Below are 16,092 nucleotides of genomic sequence, written 5' to 3'. Positions count from 1 at the left end.
AGTCAAGCAGAGAGAGTCAATTATCATATGGTTTCACTTATTTGTGGAGCATAATAAATAGCATGGAGGACATGGGAAGATAGAGAGGAGAAGGGAGTTGGGGGAAATAGGAAGGGGAGGTGAACCATGAGAGACTATGGACTCTGAAAAACAATCTGAAGGTTTTAAAGGGGCGGGGGATGGGAGGTCGGGATACCAGGTGGTGGGTATTATAGAGGACATGGAGCACTGGGTGTGGTGCAAAAATAATGAATACTGTTATGCTGAAAATAAAAATAAATAAATAAGTAAATAATGAATACAATGCTTAGTAATCCACTAACATATTTCATGTAAACATAGATAGTTGCATAGAATCCCAGAACAATAAAAGTGAACTGATTTAAAAAAAAAAAAAAAAGAGAGAGAGATTGGTAAACCAAGAAACAGACTCCTAACCATAGAGGATAAACTGACAGTTACCACAGGGGAGATGGGTGGGAGGGTGGTTTAACAGAGATTAAAGAGGGCACTTGTGATGAGTGCTGGGTATTATATGGAATCATTGAATCACTAAATTCTACACCTGAAACTAATTAAAAATCAGTTATTCTTTTATTTTCTTTTTTCCTTAATCAAGTACACTTTGGCTTTTAAATATTCCTGAAAATAATGACATTTTTGTTCACATGATCTGAAAAGTCTCCTTGGGACTTAAGAACTTGCTTGTAGTCATCTGCTTCATCTGTCTGAGTTGGCTCTACCAATCAGGTGTCCCAACTTGGTTCTTGCTATTTCCAAAATACAGCATCCCTTCCTCCCCTTCCCTAAACTAAAAGAAAATTAATTACTTTTACCCACTAGACATTAAAACATCATGGAAGGCTAAGATCTTAAAGGTTTAGGCAACCACAGATCCCGTTCAAAGTTTATGTCCATTGATATTTTTCTGTGGATAATAATGACATTCTTTTCAGGCTCCTTCAACTTTACTTACCAACAGAATACCAGCTGGCAAATAGTTAAAAACACGAACTATGGAATATTTACTGTAAACCCAAATATCAGAAAATTCTGACTTGGATGTATGAGATTTTAATTTACAAGGTCAACTAAAAGAAAGGTACAATTACACAAGTGAATGTATATTTAGAACTCTGGATTACGTTTTTTGCTCTTTGAGTGCCTAATGCATCAGTCTTTAGACAGCCCTTCAGGCTAATGTTGGATGTGAGGCTTTTATGCAACCATAAGTAAATAAATAATTCTCTGTCTTTTTAATTAAAAAGCAATGCTTCTTAATAAGTCTGTGTCAAGTTATACAATCAGTCTCACTTTCTCTGGCAAGTAGGAGAATAAACCAAAGAAAACAGGCAATGTGAACCCAGTTTTGTGTGAGGAAACCCTTTAGGCTGAGCAGGGATGCACTTTGTACCTGACTGTGTCTGTCTAGCCTCCCCATTGGATCCAAGATATATATTGATCTTGAAAGTGCCACATGGCCATTTAAAGCTCAACAATCTACTTGTGGCTCTTTTCTGAGTCCTACAAAGGAAGAATTGTTTTGATCAATTTAATGGTCAATTTTTTGCCAAGGTCATATTGTATTTCATTAATTTACTGTCTAGTAACTTCCTTTGTTAATTAGTGAGCTCATGAAATTAGAAAGAATTAATATTTTTACCTTTATGCTCACAACACTCCTGAGTAATTTTCAATGTTATAATCTACAGCTATTCATTTTATTTTCAACTTATATGTCAAAGTTTGTATAAACACCATTTTTATTTGATTGTAATCTCATTATTATATCAATTGATTAGAACAAATGTTTTTGAGGCCGTTTTCAGGGAAGATTCCACCATTTGATTAAAACATAGGCCTGCCCTCAGTTGCTTGATTCTTCACTCCGTGAGGTAAATACATATTACCTTTTAAATGGGGCAGGATGCACCCAGAATAAAAAGGGTAGAATATAAAAACCGTCTTATGGTAGAGTCTGTGCCAAGTGCCTTATAAACATGATCTCATTTAATCTTCCCAATGTTCATGTGCTAGGCATGACTATCCCCATTTTATGGGTAAAGAAACTCAGGCAGGGATGCTAAATGCTTAGCCTGGGGTCATACATCTAGGGATTGGCAGGAATGAGATTGAAGTCTCTCTGACTTACAGTCATATATCTCCCCTGTCTATACATAAAACATGCAGACACAGGGTTGTAATCCAAGAAGAAGATAATAAATGTCTTAAGAGAAGAGAAAATCAATACTCAAGAGAAATTCAGAGGAAGAAAACATTACTTGTGACTCCAAATCATCAGGGAAATTTCACTGAAGTGGTGGTGTTTAATCAGAATTTTATAGGATAGGTAGGTTTGAGCCATTTTGGAGTAAAAGGTATTCTTGGTGGATGGAATAGCTTAGGTAAAGAAAGGCATTGGGGGAAGGGAAAGGCATATTTGGATAAGTGAATTTTGGCTAGAGTATGTATATATGAAGGAAAGTAGGAGGTATGTTTGAAAAAGCAGATTGGATGAAATTGGTGGCCTTTGGTTCCTGGTGAAGGAGTTCGTGCTTCGTATGAGACACAACAGAGACCTCTAGAGAGTTTTCGAGTAGGAGAATGTCATGACTTCAGCTTGGCTTTTGCCAGATGCATCTGGGATCGATGTAATAGACTCTAGGGGCCAGTGTGGTCAGGAGCCTATGGGTGAATTCCAAGGAGTAGAGCTGGAAAGAGGAGGGCAGATATGCAGTAGAACAAAAGAGAGAGAGGAGTGAAATGTATCTTCAAGATTCTAGAATCCAAATGACTAAGAATTTTGTGACAATTTAATGATATCAGTAGGACAGAATTTTGGCTTTTTATGTTTATTTGGTTTTGGAGAATAAGTTTATTTTCTTTGGTAGAAGGTGAAATTGAGTTGGCCGTAGGGCATTGCCTTAGTCCATTCAGTCTGCTATAACAAGATGCCATAGACTGGGCAGCTTCTAAAAAATACATTTATTACTCATAGTTCCAGAGGCTGGAAGTGTAAGACCAACACACCAGCAGATTTGGTGATTTGCTGTCTGGTGGGGGCCCACTTCCTTTTTTCTTCCTGTTGTGTTCCCACATGATAGAAGGAGCCAGAGAGCTCCCAGGAGTCTCTTTTATAAGGGCGCTGATTCCGTATGTGAAGGTTCCACATTTCCCAAGGCCCTACCTGTAGATACCACAACAGTGGGCATTAGAGCTTCACGTAAGAATGGGGCTAGGGACACGCTCTGTCTACAGCAGATAACCAGGTGGAGATTTCCCAGAGGCAGTGGGGACATTCCAAACAGAACTAAGAGAAGGGGGACTAAAATGTAGGCAGAGGAATCATCTGTCCCTGTGAAGACCTGCAGTGGAGAGAAACGATGAGAGACCTCTAGGAGCTGTCCTAGAGCAGAATGCCGTGGTAGAAGTTGAGGGAACAGTCATTTTACCAGTGGGAAGAAGAAAGACACCTGGAGAGAGAAAGGGTGAAAGGAAAGAACGCCGAATGCCTTGGTGAGAATCACCGTGGACTGGAACCAGAGCTCTATCTCCTCAGTGTGAGAGACATAGCCTGCCTGTAAAGTAGGTGTCATCACACTTGCAGGCAGACTAGAACACTTGAGGCACCGACAGGGGAGTTTGCCCAAGATCTGACAATGGTAGGGTGGGCAGGGGTTTGGAAATGGGATCTGCTGCTCCAGATTCTAAATCCTGTGTTTTTTTGTTTTTTGTTTTTTTTCTAGGTCATGGGTTGCCGAGGTTTTGTGGGCCATATGGTCTCTGTCACCAGTACTTGATTCCGCTGCCTTTGTGCTAAAGCAATCACAGACAGCAGTAAATGGGCATGGCTATGTTCCAATAAAACAAATTTATGGACACTGAAATTTAAATTTCATATAATTTTCATGAGTCACAAAGTAGTATTCTCGTTTTGGGTTTTTCTCAACCATCTGAAAATATAAAACCTTTCTTTAAGCCTAAAGAATGCAAAAACAGGTGGCAGGCCAGATTTGACCTGTGAGCTATAGAACTTCTGCAGAGATGGGGAGGAAGACATGTCAGAAATGTGTCAGACCACAGAAGTTTACAAAACCGCACCAGGGTTATCAGATTCCCGTCTTTTCTCCAATAATTTGTGCTGACACAGATTTTGTTTGATGTCTTCTCCTTGAGCCTATAACAGCAAATTAGCTTAATTGCAAAGTTACTTCTTAGCTTAACGGTCCTTCTGGAATGGGGGACTCTCCTCAGGCATAACACGATTAGCTCTATTTTCTCACTTCACTCAGCCAGTTTTTCTCTCTTCTTTGTAATTCTGTGGCGAAATCTGACCCTACCCTTCAAGCCTTTTCTCCAGGTGCATGAGCTCCATTTTAACTCTGGTTCTTGATTCAGAATTATTCTGCTCATTAAAGATGCTGCTGTCTACCTTCTTCCATAGTAATGAACTTCCAGCATGAGAAGCAAAACAAAGATCATCGTTCTCTTCTCATTCTTCATTCAAAATCACTACTTCCGGTTTTGCTCTTCTTGTTGGAAAACCAAGTGTGGGAACTTTTGTACATTCTGCCTCTCACCTCCTACCCACTTCTTCGTGTAATTACATTTTTGTTTGAATGTCGGTTCTCAGGACCTACGTTCCTCTCTTATACACACAAAGCAACTCTCTGTTTTAGAAAACGTGTGCTTCCTTTGCTTATTCTTTTTCTCAGTGCTGTTTTCCTTGTCCTCCCCATTTGCGGGGAGGAAATGCAAGTGTACTTTATTCATTTGGAGGGGATTACATTTACTACAAAAAGCACGATGGAGAAAGAATGGAGATTCCTTGGTTAGCTGGACTATTTGGCAGGGATAGAGAACATTTCATCCTGCCACGACTTATCTAGTTCTCCACTTAAAGTGGGCCATACATTGTGAAAAGTTTAAGAGAAGACTTCAAAGGTAGGGTTGGCCAAAAACCCTGTGAGCAATTGGGCAAACAAATGGGAAGTCTACGACCTCCCTTTTTAGGCATTCTCTCTCCTCTTCAGTTGTTTTCCTGGAGATACCTTTCCTTTGGTCCACTCCTCTTTTTTTTTTTTTTTTTTTTTTAAAGATTTTATTTATTTACTTGACAGACAGTAGGCAGAGAGGCAGGCAGAGAGAGAGGGAGAAGCAGTCTCCCCGCTGAGCAGAGAGCCCGATGCGGGGCTCGATCCCAGGACCCTGGGATCATGGCCTGAACCGAAGGCAGAGGCTTAACCCACTGAGCCACCCAGGCCCCCTGGTCCACTCCTCTTGATGACAGGACACTGACCACCCAGCTACAGAGGTAAACAAATAGTGGATGGTAGATAGGGATGGAATTGGCATCTCCTTTGCCTGCAACTGGAATGGCTCAGGATGCCTGACTGGCCCCTAAGGTTACACCTTTCCCAAGTTAACTTTTTCTCTTGCCTAAAAAAGAGGGCCATATTCATCTTATTCTTTTTTTTTTTTTTAAGATTTATTCATTTACTTTAGAAAGAGAGAAAGTGGGGGTGGGGTGGGGGGAAAAGGGCAGAGTGTGAGGGAGTGAGAATCCCAAGCAGACCCCAGGCCCAGCACAAAGCCCAACACGGGGCTTGATCTCACAACCCTGAGATCACGAGGAGCAGAAATCGAGAGCTGGTGGCTGAGCCACCTGGGCGGCCCTCATCTCATTCTTTGTTGATAAATAGCATCGAGTAGTGATATGATTCTGATAGAAGCCATGTGGAAACCAAAGAACTCCAAAGAAGAGCTTCTGATTGAATTTAGTCCCAAATCACTGCTTTGAAAAAATGATATTAATAGTAACTGTGTCCATGTTATAAGCACTAATTATGCACCAGGCCCTGCACTCGTCCTTCACATACATTGTTTCATTCCATATTTCACGTTCTTTACATGAATTACTATTGTCCTTCTGACTGCAGATGAAGAAAATGGTACCCGCTGAGGTTGTTTACCCTGCCAGGACTCAAACATGCGAGGGGCTCCCAAATATGGCTGAAGGACCATTTATACCGGTAACCTCTACTTCATATTGACTTTGTTTTGTTTCTTGTGTGTTTATTTGTTTTTTGTTTTTTGAGCTCTGTGACATCTGTGAGCCTTCAGGCAATTTTAACTGGAAGAGAAAAGCAGCTTTTGTCCAGGGTGTGCAAAATGAAGCCAAAGGGGCAGCCTTACCGAGCCCATTCCCAGTTTGAATGACTGCCTGGACCAGAGCTGCGGGGTCGACCCACAAATATCATCAATCCTGAGCAGGATTCAGGTACCTGAACAGGGCTGCCGCTGGGTGACCTGGATTCAGGTCCGTGGGGCTGCATAAGGGGCTCCCTGGCTCCCTAGGAAAGAGTTAACTCTTACAACTATGGAACATTTAGATGTGAGAGGAATAGTTTCCAACATTAAATGGGATCTTAGGTGACATGTTGTATAAAATTTTCAAAGTGGGATTCTTACATGCATAATTTATTTCTGTAATTAAAAAGCCTAATTTAAAAAATAATACAGACGCAACACATAATGGTGTGATTTCTTGTCACAAAAACAAATTATTATCTTGATAATGCAATATTGTAATTTACATGGCTGCAAAATACGGTACTTTTACGAATTGCGTGATAAATGTTGTCTAATTATTTTTTTCTCCCGACCCTCTCCTTCTTCATTTGTTTTGCCTATTAGATGATAGGAGTTCAGTTGGCGTTGGTGGGTTGAGATTTCTCAACTAGCATCTGAGGATAAAATTCAGGAAGTTCTCCTAGCTTTGTCCCATTGGCAAAGCAAAGCAGATGCCGTCTTGTGCTTTAAGATTGTTAAAAAAAGAGACTACAGTGTCAAAATGGAGTCACTTGTGTGAAGCCCACATCACCAAACCGAGACTTAATACCTTAGATAATCGCAGTTTCAGCCTCTCTCAAAAATGTAATCTCAGTCAGTCTGGAATTTTCTGGTCAACATTAGTGAGGTAATCTGCCTGATAGATCCCTGCCATTCCCCAAAGAAGGGTGACCTTGCCCAAAACAATCTAATCTTTGCTTGTTCCTGCCCCCTTCTGCCCATAAATTCTCCCATTTTGTACAGGCCCTGGGAGCTCCCTTCTATCTACTAGAAGGGATGTTGCCCAATTCATGAATCGTTGAATAAAACCAGTAAGACCTTTGAAATTTACTCGGTTGAATTTTGTTTTTTAACAATACGAATGGGCATGTACAGCAGGTCTCTGGGGGGGGCTGTGTTTTCTGTGCGTATGTGTTTCATTGCAAATTCCTCAAGCACGCTGCGGAGGAGAGCTAGGGGCCTACTGTTATGGAGCTACTTTAGTCATAAATGACCATTATATTTCTGAGCAGCCCCTTCAATTCCCCTCGCTTTCTTCCTGGTTACAGAACCATAATTCTTGGCCGGGAAGGGAGTGTAAATAGGTCTCCCACCGCTGATGCCACTTAGCTGGCTGCAAATTGATGTGGATGGCTCTTTAGCTTTGGAGACTGTGCGGTTCACCTTCACAGCGCACAAGGCTTTCATTGGCCTGGGGCTTCGGAGCCTGAGATAAATCCTTAACTAGAGCTTGGCTCTCTGCATTGCAACACATCAGAACCAGTGGATGGAAATTTCAAACATTTTGGAAATTTACACCTTGTCACTCTCTGAGGGCAATGATTTTAAGAAATTATGCCATCTCCACCCACCTTTGCATACTAAGTCTAAAAACCCAGAGCCATTTCTAACTCCAGCTAAAGTGCTGAAGGTCAGAGAGGTCAAGACGAGTCAATGCTTTGTGCGTGTTTCCCATTATTATGCTAATCATATGTATGGTCTTTCTGCACTTACACATCCATTTTCATGGCCAAAAAAAAAAAAAATACATTGGTGTTTTAAATAATGCTAATATTTAAAACAGTGACAAATGACTGGAAATTTCAAGTAAGACTCACATTTTGCCCTTGGCTTGTGACGTTTGGGAGAAAGAAGTAAGATATGACCTAAAATGTGGTTTTTAGATTGTTAACTCTTTTTTTTTCTGTTTGTTTTTTGTTTCCTGACTTTTCATACCATAACATATTTCTAACAATTTTTTTTTTTTCTATTGTGAGCTTTCTCAGGACTTTGGTGGATGGTTGAAAATAAGTTTTAGGATATATAAACATATTTTCCATGAAGCTAACTCGGGTCTTTGAGAGTGACATTATATATGAAGAGTTTGCTGTTTTTGTGAGAGATTTCAAACTGATCATGATTTTCCACTCAACATTCTGAAAACTGTTATTAGTAAATTAGTTAGCCTTGTCTTCTCTGGATGAAAACATTCCAACTGATTTAACCCCTTCTCACCCTTTTAAATGGGTAGCACATTAATTATTTTTCATTTTCTTTGCTAAACTCTACAGATTAACCAAACAACTTTTATGACGTCCCGTGTCATCCCAGGCATTCAGAAATCGGGAGTCACACAGATGACAAATGGTGCTATGTTCCTGATATAAAAAATCATATAAAATAATGTTCTCAAGCACAGTTTGTCTACATTGGAGGAGAGGTAATTAAAAAACTTCCCAGAGAAGGGCCAGTGACCAGGGGTGTGGAGGAGGAGTGAAATCCCCCCGGAGGGGCACAGAGAAGGGCTTTCCAGGCAGAAGGAAAAGCGTGAGCTGAGTCAAGGATGAGCCAGGTAGGGACTGGGGAGTGCTGAGGACCCTGAAGAGCTGGTACAAGGCTGCACTATAGGGTATTTTAAGAAATGATTTTGGTAAGGGATTGTTGGGGACCACTTAAGAAAGGCTTTGGATGAACAGCTCTGAGTTTTAGAAAGCTAAATTATGTATCATCACTGACATTTTTTTCTAACTAACGACACTATTTTTCTAAAATACAAGAGTCCTCATTATCCATATGAGTAATATTGTCATTGAAACAGTCTCACTCCTTTACTATGTCTAACATACCACAGAACGAAGAGAAAATTCCATACTTTATATTTCTTTTCTATTCTCCTCTTAAACTTGACACCACGCTGACAATTTGCTCTTTACTCAATACATAGTGATTTAAAAGAATTAATTCTGAGGTGTCCTGGTCTCTAGAGTACTGGATGCCACCACAGGTCCTTTGCATATGCAGTCTGGGCATTGTCTGGTGGTGGATACAATGCTTCCCCACTTGTCCCCAGGTTTGCTACATTCAGAAAATTTACCACTTCTGGAGTCACAGTTCTGGATTAAAGCATTGTTTTTAGAAAGCTACAGAGAAAATATGCTCTGCCGTGGAAAGGAAGAGTGTGTAGCTGGCCAAAATATTGGATCCCGTAGAATGGAATTTTTGTCAGGTGAACTGGCTATCTCTGAATGTGGATCAAAGAGCCTATTGGGTTATGGCTCCTTGATCTTGCAGGTGGGACCCTAAGTGGGACAGTGGGAGAAAGGATGGTCTAAACACCTCAGTATGGAGAACTAGGCATCTATGAGTTAGCCTCACCTTTCCTTCCAACCGCATTCCTCCTTGCCAGCTGGTTGCATAAACCCTTTCTATTGATACCATGTGCGTGTGCTTCCCTGAACACACCAAGATGTTTCACCTCAGTTTCTTATGTTTTGCTCATTCTCTCCCACCTGCCATGCTATGTAACACTTAGCTGGCCCCTACTCATTCTCTAACAGTCCCCAGAGTTATCAGCAACTGGAATCCTGATGCACCAGGGACTCAGCACCTGTAGCATCTCTAACACTCCCCCCCCCAAGAGCATTTGATTTTAATAATTCCATTTACTCTCCACATTTGTTCCAGTCCCGGCTTCACTAGAGAGTCTCGTGTGGTAGGCCAGGCCTGGGGTGAGGAAAGCGAGGCAATAACCTCGGGCACAGCATTTAAGGGATACCAAAACCCCTCTGTAATCAAAAGAAATATATTAATGCAATATTTAAAAAAATAAAAAGTGCAAAAAATCCATAATGAGCAAAACACCAACATTTTAAAATAAACACAGGATATGCATTACTGATTTTTCTTTTTGCCTCAGGAACCAATACAGCTTGGTACAACCCTGTAACTGACCTTGTCTTTATTTAAAATGCTGGTAGTTTGTTAATCATTGATTTGAACACGATTTTGATTTTTTAAAATACTGCATTAAATCTTTACTTAGCATGATTACAGAGGATTTTTTGGTATCCCCCCCTTCAATTTTGTGCCCAAGCATAGTGTGTTTCTTGACTCATGAGAATGACTTATTATTCTCTTTTAATACCTAAAGTTTGGCACAAGGTCTTACTTGGGGTAGATGCTGCTCACCAGATTCTACTTCATCTACTTCCAGATTCAGTGTAGAATGAATTCTAGAACCTGGGTGTATGAATTTTCCTCTAAGACTCCAATTTGTTATCAGTATTCCTAATTCAATGTCTCCCCACCTCCCCTCCACCCTGTATAATCTCAGTGGTTGAGAAAACTGTTTATTATCTAAAACAAAACTGAACCACTCAGGCTGATCCTGAGTAACTGTATGTCTCCGATCTATCAGTCTCCTTTCAGGTGCGTATTAAGAACCTTCACTATGCCAGGAGCTTCCCTGAGCATCATCCCCGTTCCCATGGAGCTTCTTAAAGTCTTGAAGGAAGAAAATGCATGAATTGATGATGCTTGAAATCATAGAAATACGTACAAGATAAAGAAGTAATCCAGATGAGTGCGTGATCACAACATAAATAAAAATTTCTCCAGCTTGCTTTCTACCTCAATGCCCAAAGATCGTAAAATAAGGATAAGTTTTCTTTCTACTGGCCCATCGAAAATTGTCACTTACGCTGGGCGCAAAGATCTTTGTGAGGCTGCTTTTATGACATACAGCTACTTTCACCTGGAGTCGAAGCATTTCAGAGATCAATTTTCACAGCACCAGCACAAGACAAGGGATATATATCTGTTAGTTGCCCTGAATTTCCCTTCTGACAGTGATTGAAATGGCGAAGACCACCTCTGCCCCAACACATTCCCACTCAACATCAGTTACCTGAAAAAAACGACTGTAGATTATCAAAGCAAAATGCTGCTTCCAGGAATACCGAAAGCTAGTCATTTGGCATCTGCCTCACTGGGATGAGGTTTGAACCATATTTTGATAACATATGCATGAGACTGTCACAAAGGAGAAAAGGAACAGCTGTACTGAGAATTAGGCACATAATAACTTTTTCATCTTTCATAAATGGATATCTCGCTCTTTGCTTGAGTCTAGGGACTTGGTTTTCCATTCAGTTCAAGAAATGTTTATTAAGCACCTATTATGACCTACCACTGTTCCACAGGTGTTAGAGATATAAAGATATATTAGACATGGTCTCTGCCCTAAAGGAGTTTATAGTAATATGGAGGGAGAGAACAAATAACAGAGCCACATAATTGTGGAAAGTCAGTCTGCATCCAGTAATGTGTTTTGTACAGCCTGGCCATTAACAGGACGGAGTCTGGGGTCAGGCTGCCTAGGTAGCCTTGGGCAATCACTTACATTCTTTATACCCCAGTTTCCTCTTCTTGAAAATGAGAACAATGTTTCCTTAAATGAGTAAACATATATAAAGCACTTAGAACAGTGCCTCGCACATAATAAACCCTTGGTGGATATTAGATGGCATTATTAGTATAATATCATAATGACAGGATTGCATGCAGACTTCTGTGGGTGCACACAAGAGAGTCATTTTTCCAAACTGACTGGAGGCCCTGGTGAAGACAACTTGCGTTGAGTCTTGAAGAATTCAATCTCCAGAGGAGGAGAAGGAGGAGAGGAAGTCATTCAGAGGCAACAGCACACACCAAGTGCAAGCAGGTGAAGAGGAGGGGATCACGAGCCTATGCTTTACTGGAGTTTAGTAAATGAGCAAAACAATGGGGGGAAAGTAAATAGCTGGGTGGAGGTGGATCATGCAGATCTCCGTCAATAAAGGATTTAGAAGGATTTAGAATTCTTGAGAAGCCATTGAGGAGTTTCAAGCAAGAAAGAGACATGGTTCAAATTATGTTTTGAAAAGAGAACCCTGGTTACACATGCAGAATGAAGTGGGAAGGAGAGTAATTGTTGGGAGGCTAATATGAAGGTTATTTTACTAATCTCAAGAGTCAATGGTGGCTTTGAAGGGAGTGACGCAGATTGGTACCAAGGATGTCCATATTTTCTTGCTCCTACCTCCTGGATAGATGTTGATGTTCTGAATTGGCCAAAGAAAGACAATGGAGGAGAAGTAGGTTAGGGAAATTATAGATTAGGGTTAGTTTTGGCTGGAAATAGCTAAAGACCCTCTTAGCAAGAAACAAGTTTATTCCTCACATTCAAAACACTTGCAGGCTGATGTGAGCTGGTGTGCCCCTCCACAGTGTAAAGAAACCACATTCTTTCTATCTTGTTATATCACATGTGTGACTTTTGTTCCCAAGGTCACCTCATGGACTAGTTGGGTGCTAGAACTATACTATTACATCCATACTCCCATCAGCTGGAAGGAAAAAGTGAGGGGAGAAAGGAGCATCCTTCCCTTTAAGGACATATACCTTAAGCTGTACATATAACTTCTGCTTATAAACCTATGATGGTTAATTTTATGTGTCAACTTGGCTAGAGCATGATACCCAGATATTTGGCCAAACATTAGTCTACATATTGCTGTAAAGAGTTTTTTTGTTTGTTTGTTTTTTTACATTTAGGTCACTATACTTTAAGCAAAGCAGATTAGCCTCCATCATGCAGGTAAGCCTCATCCAATCAATCGAAACCCTTAATTTAAAAAAGACAAATGCTCCCCAGGGACAAGGAAATTCTGCTTTTGGACTTGAGATGTAACATCAATTCCTTCTTGGCTTTTCAACCTGCCAGTTTTCAGAGTGATCAGTCTGCACAATCATGTGAGCCAATGCCTTAAAATCAAACTTTCTATCTTCAAATCACCTATCTATCTATCTATCTATCTATCTATCTTTCTATCATCTATCTACATACACATATACACAACAGTTTTGTGGAGAACACTGATGACCATTGTTCCATGGGAACTGAGTTAGGCACATGCTTGCGTGGCTGTAAGGATGGAGAAATGTGGTGTTAATTCTGTTGGTCCAGTAACCTGTTATGGTTCAAGGCAGTTATTGTGCAAGAGCAGAAGATGTAGGGTACTTGGGGACAGCTGGCAGTCTTCGCCATAACTAACTATTTACAAGTGAGCTTGCACAGGTTGGAAATGCCCGAAATTTGGATCTGAAACACTGAAGAAGAGAATTGGGATGAGGAAATAAATCTGGCCTTCTCCAAGTTGTGTATAAATTTACAGTTGTGGACTGGGATAATGTTCTCAGGAAGACAGTATTGTATGGGATAAAGCCTACCTCTGAATTTGTTCAACTTCAACATTTAAAGTTTATGTGGGGTGGGGAGAGGAGGAGATTACAGTTTGAGATATGTTTAAAAGGTAAAATTGGTTGAACTTAGAAATTAATTAAATGCGACATAGAGAGAATGGTGAGTTTTCGATGACACCATAGTTTTGATTTCTAGGGAGACAGTGTTGTTAAGGAATGGTGAATAGAGAGTAGGAAGGATGGGGAGGAAGAGTGTGAATTTGAACATGAGACTGGATCTGGACCTGTGGGACAGCCCAATGTCAGGACCTAATGTCAGGGGTCAGAAGCTCTGGGAGGTATCCTGTTTGGGGCAGGGACTTACAAGTAAAAATTAAAGCCATGAGACTAGGTTGTATGAGTAGGGAGAAGAGCAATGGATGGAAGACAACATTCTGAAGAGGAATTCCCAAAGATAACCAAGAATGAGTGGGCAGAGACATGTCTCAGAAGCAAAAGGAATCGTTAACATGCATTATTTGGTTTTATAACATAAAGACTCTGTTAGTGGTCGATTAGAAGGACAGCCATGGAATTCATCACAGTGGTCCAGTGTGGGAGAGTGGAGGCCAAGTTCTCCTTGAAGAATACAGAGGAGGAGAAGGAGAAAGAGGGCGTGGGACTGTGGGGGAGGGAGAGGGAGAGAGAGCAGGTGGAGGCCCACTGTGGGCTACATGGAAGGGCTTGCTTTGTTGTTTGGTGGATTTTTGTCTTTATGACACATAAAGATAGCAAAGAGATACCAAAGATACCAAATGAGCAAAGAGTAAATGGGAGGGCTGCGTGAGCCAAGGAAATCCGAGAGGTCCCCAGCTACAGCCTTGAATCATCCATGGCTGGAGAGCTGTCACCCGAGAAGGCAGGAAGACTTCGAGATAGTTGGGGAAAATAATCTCCGCACACTCGCCGCTTTCCAAACAGTTCCTTGCATTTAATAAACATCACATTCGTTGATTTGTCAATCTGTTGATTATTGTTTCTGTGTTATTTATCAGGTCTGTCACTTTCATACAAGAGGAAATGTTGGCTTCAATGAAGTTTTCATGCAGTTGTTCATTTGGGACAAGTTCTCCCACGATTCCCCTATTTAATTCTGAATCTATTCACATTCCACAGCTCCACAGCTTTGTTATTGAAATGATTATCTTGGGACATGGCCAATTTGGTTCTTCTAAGAAAAATCCTTCCTAGAAATTTATTAGTAGCTTGAGAACAACAACAACAACAACAAATTAAGGTAAACCTCCTGTTGAAAGGGAGGTTGAAGCAGGGCAAATAGACCAGTGTTTTGGTGGGTGACCCCAGGGCTGGGGCTCATGGGCTGGATAACTACTTGCATTTCCTTTCCAAATCAAGTGCACCTTTAGTATTTTCCTATTGCATTCGTCAAACTCATTCAGGACACCCTTCCTACAAATTGTTACCTTAGTCTCAAATTAGGTAGTTTCAATCAGCTTTCTCTTTCTGTCCATAATGTCTAAGCAATACCAAATTTGGGGAGAGCTTTTAATTATGCCATCATTATTAAGGCAGCAGGTGGCTTTTAATGAGATCTTCTTGAAATAGAACTGTTTCCTCCATATCCTATCAAAATCCACACTTTGCTGCATTGACAGAGAACACTGAACTGTTTTTGTCAGTTTGGGGGAAATTAATCAATGAAGATTGTTATTATTCTACAAAATTGAAGTTTCTGATTAAACCTGTTTTTGTATTTTACATGATGGGGAAATATTATTTTTTGGAAATGAAAAATAACTACACTGGGCCCCAAGTAAAAAGAAATTCATGCAAATTAATCCAAGGCTTGTGTGAACAATTAATTCTGAACCACAACTAAGAAGCTCTATTTTTCAATTCTCAAGCAGTTTTATTGAAAGAAACCTGAAAATCTGTGAAAATGCATGTACTTATTCAGCATGAAAGAGACTTCTAGCAATAAGGTCTTCTAACAGTTTGGCTGAGCAAAAAGCTGCTATTACGTTTTTAAACCCAGATAGATCTGTCAGATTTTGTTTTGTTTTGTTCTTGTTTTTGCATATAACTCAAAAAGTTCAGTAGAATTTCTCAGCAATTAGGTTTTCTCTATTTTTGAAAAACTTGTTGAATTAGGAGAAAATAAAAAACTTGGTCCTATATCAGAGGAGTAAGTGCTCAAATTTTATTTTATTATTTTTTAAGATTTTGTTTATTTCTTGGAGAGAGAGAGCGCACGCACAAACAGGGGGAGATGAAGGCAGAGAGAGAAGGAGACTCCCCGCTGAGAAGGGGGAGCCCAATGCAGAGCTTAGTCCGGGGTCTCCAGGATCATGACCTGAGCCAAATGCTTCGGTTAACTGACTGAGACACCCAAGTGTTCTAAGTGCCTTAGATTTCAAATTATCATTTTCTTAAAGTTCACCCTCAAGACCTCTCTACATCTGGGCATGGAATAAACAGATGACCATTTACACAAATGGAGACGTGCTTCTTACAACTGCCAAAATATTAGGAACTTCTGCTTGGTGGAGCCTAGGGATTTCACTTCTTTTATTTCCCACATACCTGTTTGCTTATAGATAGAATCAAAAGATTTACAGAATGAAATAATCTAAATAACTCTGTGCTTCCAAAGTAGTCCTGTACGTGACGTCTGAAGTCTTTAACATAAAGGATCTTACCATGTCCACTCCCTTGGCCCCCACACTATCTAACACTGTT

Source organism: Mustela putorius, unplaced genomic scaffold, assembly GCF_011764305.1.
Source record: "Mustela putorius furo isolate JIRA1106 unplaced genomic scaffold, ASM1176430v1.1 tig00000450_pilon_pilon_pilon, whole genome shotgun sequence".
NCBI lineage: Eukaryota > Metazoa > Chordata > Mammalia > Carnivora > Mustelidae > Mustela > Mustela putorius.
Note: the sequence above shows the minus strand (reverse complement) of the source record.